The sequence below is a fragment of the Suncus etruscus genome, chromosome 6, assembly GCF_024139225.1.
Source record: "Suncus etruscus isolate mSunEtr1 chromosome 6, mSunEtr1.pri.cur, whole genome shotgun sequence".
In the NCBI taxonomy this organism is placed as follows: Eukaryota; Metazoa; Chordata; class Mammalia; order Eulipotyphla; family Soricidae; genus Suncus; species Suncus etruscus.
Window position 1 is genome coordinate 114,190,251 of NC_064853.1, and position 12,139 is coordinate 114,202,389.

The 12,139-nt window shown below is 41.9% G+C and overlaps 1 pseudogene; it reads right to left on the minus strand.

Moving 5' to 3' along the window:
* Positions 1 to 6,374: 6,374 nt before the first annotated feature.
* Positions 6,375 to 10,814, minus strand: LOC126011861 (protein lin-28 homolog A-like; annotated as a pseudogene).
* Positions 10,815 to 12,139: the final 1,325 nt, after the last annotated feature.

Here is a 12,139-nt window from a genome sequence, read left to right on the forward strand (position 1 = left end):
CTGTTCAGTCTTTCTAGGGCCGAATCAGAACATGTTCTTGTGAGTCACACATGCTGATGTGATGATCCTAGAAAGAGGGTCTCACAATCATTTCTACCTAATCTACAAAAACTAAACGTTCTCAGGCAGACTAAGCAAATTTCTGCCCACTCTCAAAAATCACTGCCAGTCATCACACAAAGTCTGAAAAAAGCAGAAAAGTAAACCCAAAGTCTAAGGTCTTGGTCTCCTGCTGATACATAAATCTTTCAAAAGAAGTTTATTGGGTCATTAAAATTGGAGTTATCCAAGGTCTGAGAACTTAGATAAGAGGCCAGTGAAAATAACATTCCATAGAAATTACCAAATAGATTTGACAGGAATAAAGAAACAGAGACTGAGACAGCTCTCAATTGCATTACAGTTTTGATTATATTTGATTATATTATGGCATTTTCTTATTTGTTTTTGGCTTATTACTGTATATCTGTAGGAAACATGGTTAATGAGAGCAGGTTCTTTGTCCACTTAATACTGTGTTCCTGAGGTTGCAGAATGGGATCAGATGCAAGCTCTGTTGAAGCAATGAGTAAGTATGTATTCTATTAATTTTTCACTAGGAGGTTGCTAGTAATGTTTCTAGTATTCAGTGATGTTAACTGAATTGTGTAAGGCAGTCAACGTTTGAGCTCAAATCTGTCCTATACAACCTGTATTCTTTCTTCTACTTCAGGTCCTGCACTCCTCCTGACAGACTTTGAGAATTTAAGATTTGGGGTTAGCATAAAAAATTTTTTATTTGAACTCATGCAACTGATTATAGCAGGCTATAACTATTGCACAAGGTAGAATGCCTTTGACCACAAAGTAACATCAAGCTTGTGCTGTAAGCCAATAACATTGGGAAAGCCTGGCATTTTGAGCCTGAGGGAAATCTGTTGTCTATCTAAAGGCCATCATGTGAACAGAGGCAATTCTGTGGAAAACTTGTTTACAGATTAAAAATAAAATTTTTTTTTCAGCCAGAAATATCTCAGGGGCCACTTCCCAAGACAAAAGCTGTTACTACCTAGAATATACTAATCAAATAAATGCGACCAGTTCCTTCTGACTCTCATAGTACGTGAATTTGAGTTACTGAAAAGTAGTCATATAACTTAAACTTAAAAAAATATGTTTGAGGGCCCGGAGAGATAGCACAGAGGTGTTTGCCTTGCAAGCAGCCGATCCAGGACCTAAGGTGGTTGGTTCGAATCCCGGTGTCCCATATGGTCCCCGTGCCTGCCAGGAGCTATTTCTGAGCAGACAGCCAGGAGTAACCCCTGAGCACCGCCGGGTGTGGCCCAAAAACCAAAAATAATAATAATAATAATAATAATAATCTAAATGAAATAACTAGACCAAGTCTCTATTTGAGGTGGTGGTCACTCCCGGTGGCACGCAGGGGTTACTCCTGGCTCTGCACTCAGAAATCAATTCTGGCAGGCTCGGGGGACCATATGGGATGCTGGGAATCAAATTGGGGTCCATCTGGGGTTAGCCACATGCAAGGTAAATCTCCTATACTGTGCTATCACTCTGACCCCAAAGTCACTATTTTTTTTTCAGTCACTATTTTTAAAGACACAAAAATAAGAGAATTCAAGCCCATATTCTTCTTGAACATGTACCGTGCTTGCTTGTCTATTTGCTGGTCTATTTCCATTATGCAGAAGTCTGTGTTCTCTCCTGGACATACACTTCTCCCATTATCTCCCTTCACATCTTTCTAAATAAATTTCAATAAAAACTACCTGCATCGCAAAAAATAAAAAATATATATATAGTCCCAAAATGGTGAAGTAATCAATTCCTGCTCAAATCAAACTGTCCTCAACTCCTACAAATGGCCAGAAATAAAAATATTCATTCTTCCAAACACTTGGCTATAATTATACATAATTTAAGTCAATTTTAGATATAAACTTAAGTACTCATTTGGCTGTTCATACTTTGGAATTATGAAAATCCATTTTTTTAACAATAAGTTTTTATTCACTGTATTTTCCCAGGGCACAGAAAGAGAGTGGGAAAAGGATCAGCATGTATGTGGCAAAATGATAGCAAAAGGTAAAGAAAAGGAAGTGACCAATACAGCAAAATCAATCGTCAAATAAACATTTCCCAAGGATGGGGGTCACCAAAGCCCACAGTCTCCAGTCTCCTGTAGTTCAAGGATGAGGGATGAGGACCAGGGAATGAACAAAGAGGTACTTGCTTCCCAACTCTCCCACCCTCCCTCCCCATAAATTCAAGATTTCACACAAAGCTTCAGTTTTTATGGAGTTACATTCTCCCGTCTCCTATAAAACAATCTTGTGGCCACTTTGACTTCAATTCCTTGCACCTACACGAAAGTTCCTGAGTGACTTGGATATACATTCATCTTTCCTTTCCTTGGTCTCCTGCATTCATTGTTTCTCTCTACCCTAAAATCAAGGTATATGTTTGACATGAAAAATAATAAGTGATAGTCTTTCATCAGAGATTAGGAACAAGGAATGAAGTTTCCTTAGCTTCTACTTGTTTTTGCAAAAATCATTTCAAGGCTTAGGGAAATATACTACAAACTTTCACATGCAAGTTTGTGTGGGTTTTGGAAGGTACTGTGGGGGGAGGGGAATTGAGGAAATGAGAAGAAAACCCAGGAAATGGTATAAATTTGAGGGAAAGAAGACCTGATTCAAAATAGAAAATGGGACAGGAAAAAAGAGAAAGGGTGTTTCAAGACCCCCATTTCAAGAAGGGTCCCAAGTTTATTTCAGATCCTTTTGCCTGGTACAGAAAGAACCTTTTGTCAAAGACGTTTTGGCTATTTTTCTCATACAAAAGTTTTGTAAACAATAAAACCTTAAAAGAACATAGAGAGACCAACACATTATATTTACACAAATTGGGCCACCTAGCAATCACCAAATTAGCTACCCATAAGTCTACAAAACTCAGACAAATACATCTAGAGGGGACTGCAAATTGGGGGAGAAATGAACCTAGGATCAGACACATATCACCCAATGCGGTCTATTGCATTTACCCCATTTCAACACAGTGAGATAGAGATTTGCAGAGATCACAGCAAATAAACAACCCTCCCCCATGACATGAATCACCAATACAGCAGGGCTGGGCACTGGCTCTGGGCCCCACAAAGAAAACATCTGGAAGCCAAAGAGTTAAAGGTTCTGGATTTTGGTCCCAATATCCATAACTGGGCATCTCAAAGTAGATACAGAGGTATCCTTTAACAACTATACTTATGGGCCCGGATAGATAGCACAGCGGTGTTTGCCTTGCAAGCAGCCGATCCAGGACCAAAGGTGTTTGGTTCGAATCCCGGTGTCCCATATGGTCCCCCGTGCCTGCCAGGAGCTATTTCTGAGCAGACAGCCAGGAGTAACCCCTGAGCACCACCGGGTGTGGCCCAAAAACAAAAAAAAAAAAAAAAAAAAAAAACAAAAAAAAAAAAAACAAAAAAAAAACTATACTTATGAACTCAAACTTTAATTTTTTTTTCCAAACACACATACACCCTTTTGAACATGGTAAGCCCACCCCAACCCAGAAGAATGGATCTGGGATGTGAAGAGTCTTGATCCCTGGGTTTAGAGATCTGGGAATCTTTTGTTACACAGAGACCTCACTTGAAATTGGCTTTCTTTTTGTGCCTTTAACCTGGCCTAGCCTTTCCTAACTTCTCTGTACCACCTTTCCTGTTCAAACCAGTTTCCAATCTTGAGGAGACCAAGTCATAGGGCCTATGGGAAAACCCAGGGAAAACCTACCCCCCAATAAAAACCTTAAAGATGGAGGGGTTTCAAAATGATTTAAGACCAGAAAAGCCAGTTCATAATTAGCAAAAAAAAAAAAAAAGGTACTTCAATAGGTAGTTCAATAGTCTATCCACTTCAAATATTTTTTCTCCATGATGATCACACAAAAGTATTCCTGCTGTGCAGACCAGAAGCTGCTGCTGATTTATCCCTGAGATTACTCATGAACCTGAGAACACAGTGCAGGAATGAGGACCTTAGATTAAAATACACAAAAATACAAAACCAGAATATTTATATTTTGAAAAAAATAAAATGCACAAAATACGTCATTCGCATAGAACTAGTGCAGTTGGCATCCTAAAGAAGGTGGAACCTACATAGTGCAGCTATCCAAGGCAGCAAATAAATAAAAATCGTATTGTCCCAGAATAGGGATGGAGTTTAGGAGCAGATTTCCTAATTGCCTCTTTGGCCTTTTATCACAATCCATGGCTTGGGACAACTTGATACCTTATTCCTAAAAGTGAGTTATGAAGAGACAAGATGTGGAAAAAATCTTGCTTTAGCCCTGAGATTCCTTCCCATGGAATGCAAAAGTTTTCAAGTTGGACTCATCAATCTGGTTTCTTATCTAATCAATCTGGCATGGAAAATAGTTACATATCCTTCGTTAAAAAGAAAACCAGAGGCTGGAGCAGTGGCACAAGCAATAAGGTGTCTGCCTTGTGCGGAAGCTAGCCTAGAATGGACCTCAGTTTGATCCCCAGCGTCTCATATGGTCTTTCTTCCCTCCTTCCTTCCTTCCTCCCTCCCTCCCTCCCTTTCTTCCTTCCTTCCTTCCTTCCTTCCTTCCTTCCTCCCTCCCTTTCTTCCTTCCTTCCTTCCTTCCTTCCTTCCTTCCTTTCTTTCTTTCTTTCTTTCTCTTTCTTTATTTCTTTCTCTCTTTCTTTCTTTCTCTCTTTCTCTTTCTTTCTTTCTTTCTCTTTCTTTCTTTCTTTCTTTCTTTCTTTCTCTTTCTTTCTTTCTTTCTTTCTCTTTCATTTTTCCCTTTCTCCTTTTTTTTTTTAATTTTTATTTTGACCAAAGTGGATTACAAATCTTTCACAGTAATATTTTAGGTACATAGCGACATTGAATCAGGGGCACTGCCACCACCAATATTGTCTTCCCTCCACCCCTGTTTCCAGCATGCATCCCATATCTCCCTCCTTTAGCCCCCTAGTTGCTAGTATAAGGTCCCCTCTGTGTCTAGCTTGTTGTAGATTGGGTATCGATTCTGTTGTCTTTGGCTTTGGATTTGGTGTTTAAGTCTGATTGTTTCTTATTTCTACTTAATGTTCTTGGTACCCTCCATTAGTTCCCCCTCAATTTGTGAGGCCGAACAAGATGGTTCAATTTATGTGGTTCTGTTTGAAGGAAATAAAAATAAAATAAAATAAAATAAAATAAAATAAAATGAGACAAAAATCAAACAAGCAAAAAAATGAAAGGAGTCCTTCTAGAGGCTATAAATATCAATTTAAGTGAAGAAAGGGAAAAAGAAAGAAAAACATAACAATAATACTAAAAATAGATTAAAAACTCAAACAAAAAACTGGAAAACATCCCACCCCCCACAAAACAGGAGTGATTTCTGAACACTTAGCCAGGATAACCCCTGAGTGTCATTGGGTGTGGCCAAAAAAATAAAATAAAATAAAATAATAGGAAAGGAAAGGAAAGGAAAGGAAAGGAAAGGAAAGGAAAGGAAAGGAAAGGAAAGGAAAGGAAAGGAAAGGAAAGGAAAGGAAAGGAAAGGAAAGGAAAGGAAAGGAAAGGAAAGGAAAGGAAAGGAAAGGAAAGGAAAGGAAAGGAAAAAGGAAAAAGGAAAGGAAAGGAAAGGAAAGGAAAGGAAAGGAAAGGAAAGGAAAGGAAAGGAAAAAGGAAAGGAAAGGAAAGGAAAGGAAAGGAAAGGAAAGGAAAGGAAAGGAAAGGAAAGGAAAGGAAAGGAAAGGAAAGGAAAGGAAAGGAAAGGAAAGGAAAGGAAAGGAAAGGAAAGGAAAGGAAAGGAAAGGAAAGGAAAGGAAAGGAAAGGAAAGGAAAGGAAAGGAAAGGAAAGGAAAGGAAAGGAAAGGAAAGGAAAGGAAAGGAAGGAAAGGAAAGGAAAGGAAAGGAAAGGAAAGGAAAGGAAAGGAAAGGAAAGGAAAGGAAAGGAAAGGAAAGGAAAGGAAAGGAAAGGAAAGGAAAGGAAAGGAAAGGAAAGGAAAGGAAAGGAAAGGAAAGGAAAGGAAAGGAAAGGAAAGGAAAAAGGAAAGGAAAACCACTTCCGTGTCCAGACATTTCAAAAGCTAGAGATTCTAGGTATAGAGACTTAGATAAAGCATGCAGAGTCCTCAGGTGCATTTAGTCAAGAGTAGTTGGAGTTTCTCTGCCTCCCCCCCCCCTCCCCACCAAGAAGAGAGAGTGAAGCTCTGGACCCCGGCCTGATACACATGGCAGAGCCAGTTGCCCCCTTCCCAGCCTACCCCCATTTCTCCTCTCTGCCGATTGATGCCTGCTCCTTGAAACTTGTTGATCTCAAAGGATAGTCCCACTCCCACTGGCTCAATTCTGGGCCTCAGGCAGCAGGGCAAGGGAATGGATCTCCTCTTCTTCCTCCCAGAAGTAGGCCCTGCTGCGCCTTCAGTGGACAGGAGGCTACCATATGGCTGAGACTCTGGCAGAAGTGGCACTTCTTGTCTGGGGTGGCATTTGCATTCTTTGGCAAGATGGTCTAGATTGCCACAGTTGTAGCATCTGTCTCCCTTAGATCTTCGCTTCTTTGGGCCGTCTCTCACTCCCAATACAGATCACCCCACCAGGACCCATGACTCGAACAGATTCCAGGCCCTTGGCAGACTTCTTAAGGTGAATTCCACTGCCTCCCCTTCCATGTGCAGTTTACTCTGGTGCACAAAGACGTCCACCGGTGGGTCGACCACGACCCCGGCGCGGGCAGTCATGAATAGGAAGCTGAACCCCAAGTGCACCTTGACCACTTACAGAGGCCGGTTTCTTGCAGCAACTGCGGCTCCTGGGCCGCCCAGGCCGAGTCCTCCCGCGCCTCCTCTGGCGCCTTGGCGCAGCCAACTGCAAACTGCTGGTTTGACACAGAACCCAGGTCGGGCGGCTACTGGCCCCAGAGAAGTCCAGCGGCAAAGGGGTGGCTTGGAGAAGAGGCAGCTACATCTTCTCCAGCACTTGGATATCCAGATCAGTTCATTACAGACAATTCTAAGCTCATAGTTTTGAAATGAAGTGGGACCTGATACCAAATACTTATTAATCCAAAAATATGCTACCTAAATTACTGGTAGAACTTTACACACACACACACACACACACACACACACACACACACACACACACAAATAAAAATAGGGGCAGGAGGGATAGCATGGAGATGTGTTTAACACATGTTAAGATGTTTGCCTTGCATGCAGAAGGATGGTGGTTCGAATCCCGGCATCCCATATGGTCCCCCGAGCCTGCCAGGGGCGATTTCTGAGAGTAGAGTCAGGAGTGGCCCTTGAGCGCTACCGGGTGTGACCCTCCCAAAAAAAAGTTTAATAAAAAAAAATAAAATAGGGGCCGGGCGGTGGCGCTGGAGGTAAGGTGCCTGCCTTACCTGCGCTAGCCTAGGAGACGGACCGCGGTTCGATCCCCCGGCGTCCCATATGGTCCCCCAAGCCAGGAGCGACTTCTGAGCGCATAGCCAGGAGTAACCCCTGAGCGTTACCGGGTGTGGCCCAAAAACCAAAAAAAAATAAAATAAAATAAAATAAAATAAAACATATTAAACCCTATCCAAAAAATGGGGGAAAGATCTGAACTGAAACTTCCTCAAAGAAGAAACACAAATGGCAAAATAAAACATGAAAAAATGCTCAGTATCATTAATCACCAGGGAAATGCAATTCAAAATATCAAAGAGATATCACCTTACTCCAGAGAGACTAGCAACACACAAAAAATAATAAGGGGAGGGGGAGAATAGCATAGTGAATTTGCTGTGCACATGGACAATCTGAGTTTAATCCCTGGCATCCCTTATGGTCCCCCAAGCTTGCAAGGGATGATTTATGAACACAGAGCCAGGAATAACTCCTGAGTGTCACCGAGTGTGGCCCCAAAACAAAAATAAATAAACAAATAAAAATAAGAAGGAAGCTGAGTGATAATATAATGAGTAGGGTGGTTGTCTTCCACATGGCCAACCAAGTTCAAATCCCTGGTGACCCATATGGTCCCCTAAGTGACTACTGGATGTAGAGTTGGGAACCCATGGACACAGGCAGGTGTGACTCAAATTAAAAAAAAATATCTGCCTCTCTTGAGCTGGAGGCTAGCTGTAGCTGCATGGGGTTTGGGGAGACCCCATGTGGAAGGCCTTCTCCCTAACTTGGGTGCGCTAAGAGCCTTGATAGGTCCCCAGCCTTCCCCTCTTTTGATCCGGCCTCCAGGCCTTCTGGGGTGGCAGCCCAGGCGGCCAGACAAGGTGAGTGTAGGGGGGTCCCTCCTGGATGGGGTCCCAAGCTTTCCCACCCTTCCCCCAGCTCTAGGGTGGGAAGGGCACAGGGTGTAGGGCGGGCAGATCCTGGCTTCTGGCTCTCTATCCATCCTCTCTTGAGCTGGACATCGCTGGAAACTAGCTGTAGCCGCATTGGGTTTGGGGAGGCAGCCCAGGAGGCCAGAAATGGTGGGTCTTAACTTGGGGTGTGCTGAGATTTGCTTGGTTGCGCTAAGTTTGTCACTGGCAATTTCTGACTAGTCCACATATGGAAAACCGCACCGGGGAGCTAGCGCCCCCACACGCACTGCATGTATTAAGAGTATTCCTTATCTTTATGTTATGTTTTGCGTATCCAGAATGTCCATTTTGTATTCTGCCCTTTCCCACACCCCTACAAAGCTCATTTTTACTCCTTAACTCTCTCACACACCCCCAAACATCACTAACCCACATTACTATTTTTTTTTTTTTAGTTTTTGGGCCACACCCATTTGACGCTCAGGGGTTACTCCTGGCTAGGCGCTCAGAAATCACCCCTGGCTTGGGGGACCATATGGGACACCGGGGGATCGAACCGCGGTCCATCCGCTTGCAAGGCAGACACCTAACCTGTAGCGCCACCTTCCCGGTCCCCGATTTTTAACTTTAGTACTGTACAATCCTAATCACAGACCAAAGACATGCATTGTGTGTGACAACCCCAAACTGTTTCAAAAGTCATAAAATGGACATGTATTTCTTTCAAATATTTTGTGTTTTTTCTCTGACAGCTATAAGTCTTACTAAATATTCTCTTATACAGTGACGATTCTAACCACTTTTTATCTTCTCTTTATGAGTTGTTCAACAAGGAATTTTGGTGAAAGAGTCCCCCAGTTTAATGCTTATGATTGAGCCATGCCATGGGGATTGTTGGACTTGTTCTTATGGCCCCCATATGCACCAATAACGCCACATGGCATTGTTCCTTTTTTGCATAGGCACATTAAAATGGGAAAATACTATACATACAAATAAGATCCTATCTAATAGAGATTGGAACACACAAATCTTGTAGTGCAAAGGGACCTTACACCCTGAACATTGACATAACGACCTGGCACAGGCCTCAGAAGAAAGGGCATTTTCCATTCACCCCTGAACCAGGGAAGCTATCCACGAAACATCCAGGTTTGTCTATAACATCACCTGGAAGCAATCCTCTACTATGGAAGACCCTACCACTGCTCAGACATCGACCTGCTCAAAAGAGACTTCCCTTAACACTGAGAAGACTTAACAACAACAACAACCTGTTTACAGGACAGGGCTCTCTGCATTGCTCTTTAATGGTGAGGTGAAACGAGAGGATGCTCCACATCCTGACTTCAATGTAGGATATGCAGATTCCAGGATATTTAATACAGAAACATGATACCCAACAACAGAGACTGTGTGAAAAATAAAAGTGTGTTGTCACTACAGGCAATGTCTTGGATTGGACGATCTAGCTTGCCTGGAGCCTAGAGTTGGTCTTATGCCAGGAAACTTCAGGGGTCGGGTCTCTTTGTATTTAGGCCAAGGTTATTCCTTTCCATTCCCCTCATATTTTGGTGGCCCTATGCAAACAACAATTGCCACTCTAACACCGTTTTTACTGTGCTCCTTTGACTCTAATCCTTAAAAAAAAAACCACTTAAAATTTGAGGTTAACTTAAGCTAATATGCATGTACATGGAAATGTAAAAAATACTATGCCTCTAATGTTTAAGGAGTTATGTAAGTTTTATGGCTTTAGATTACCTTGTGTGCTGTTAAGAAATATTATAATGTGTTACAATCTGGGGACTTGAGGGACAAAGTAATTGTACATGGATTCTGTTTTATTTATCTTATTGTTCTTTGGCTGAAAGTTCAAAGTTAAGATATCAGCAAGGGGACTTCTTCTGAGAATTATGTTATGGGTGATTGTCCTTCCACTGTAACTTTACCTTGTCTCTTTCTTTGCATCTTTGTTCTCATAATTAAAAAAAATTTTTAAAAATCTAACCCCATCAAAAATGGGTAGAAGAAATGAACAGAAATGAACAAACAATAACTTAAAGAAGAAAAATACAAGTGGCCAAAATGCACATGAAAAAATGCTCCACATCACTAATCATCAGGAAGAAGCAAATTAAAACAACGAGATACCATCTCACACCACAGTGACTGGCACATATCACAAAGAATAAGAACAATCAATGCTGGTGGGGATGGAAAGAGAAAGGAACTCTCATTCACTGCTGGTGTGAATCCTGTCTAGTCCAGCCTTTATGGAAAACAATATGGAGATTCCTCAAAAAACTGGAAATTGAGCTCCCATATGATCCAGCAATACCACTCTTAGGAACGCAGAAGCACAACACCTTCTGCACACCTATGTTCATTGCAGAGCTGTTTTTAATGGCCAGAATCTGGAGGTAGTCCTGGTGCCAGACAACAAATGGATGGCTGGAGAGGCTGTGGTACATGTACACACTGGAGTGCTATGCAGCCGTCGAAGGAGATGAGGTTGTGAGATCTTACCGTGCATGGATGGACATGGAATCTATTGTGCAGAGTGAAGTGAGTCAGAGGGATAGGGATGGACGTGGAATGGTCACTCTCATCTGTGGGTTTTTAAGAAAAGTAGAAAACATTGTTGTTTAGTAGACAGAGACAATGGAGATGAGGGCTGGAGGGTCCAGCCCACAATACAAAGCTTGCCACAGCGAGTGGTGAGTTCAGTTGGAGAAATGACTGCACTGACAACTACCATGACAATGGTAGTGAGTGAGAGAAATGGAATGCCTGTCTTGAATACAGGTGGGGGGGGGAGTAGGGAGGTGGGAGATTTGGGGCATTGGCGGTGGGAATGTTGACTGGTGAAGGAGGGTGCTCTTTTTTTATATAACTGGAACCCAACTACAAATATGTTTGTAATTATGGTCTTTAAATAAAGGGGCCAGAGAAATAGCACAGCAGTAGGAAGTTTGCCTTCCATGTGGCTACCCAGGAGGAACCCAGTTTGATTCCCGGCATCCCATATGGTCCCCCAGTCTGACAGGGGGGATTTCTGAATGCAAAGCCAGGAGTAACCTCTGAGTACTGCTAGGTGTGGCCCAAAAAATAATCAATCAATAAATAAATAATGTTTTTTTTGTTTGTTTTTTGTTTTTTTGGGCCACACCCTGTGATGCTCAGGGGTTACTCCTGGCTATGCGCTCAGAAGTTGCTCCTGGCTTCTTGGGGGACCATATGGGGCGCCGGGGGATCGAACCACGGTCCGTCCTAGGCTAGCGCAGGCAAGGCAGGCACCTTACCTCCAGCGCCACCGCCCGGCCCCAATAAATAATGTTTTAAAATAAATACATAAATAAAGATATGTATTTAAAAAAAGAAAAATAAGGAGTAAGTTACTTTAAATTCCCATCAATTTTAAAATCTATATGTACAGCTGCATGGCAACAGCAATCTTAATTTTAATTTACTTTCAGTTAGGTCCATCCATCTCAAAGTTTTAACATGAAAATAAATTTTATAAAGATAGTGGATACAGAGTATTGAAATATAATGAAGACACATTGGAAAAAGTAATAGAAACACAACATTGATTTGTGCTGTTCAGTCATTGTGTTTCCCTCACTAATTGTTCTGTCTACTGCTGTGTTTCACTGTGTCCCTTACATTGAAAGCTTTTTTAGAATGTGCCTTAACAATAATTATTTGTTCTCATTAGGTATAGGTATAGGTATTACTTTTTAGAAATATGTTTCAAAATCCAACATTGAGGAAGAACATTGTGAAGGGATGAACA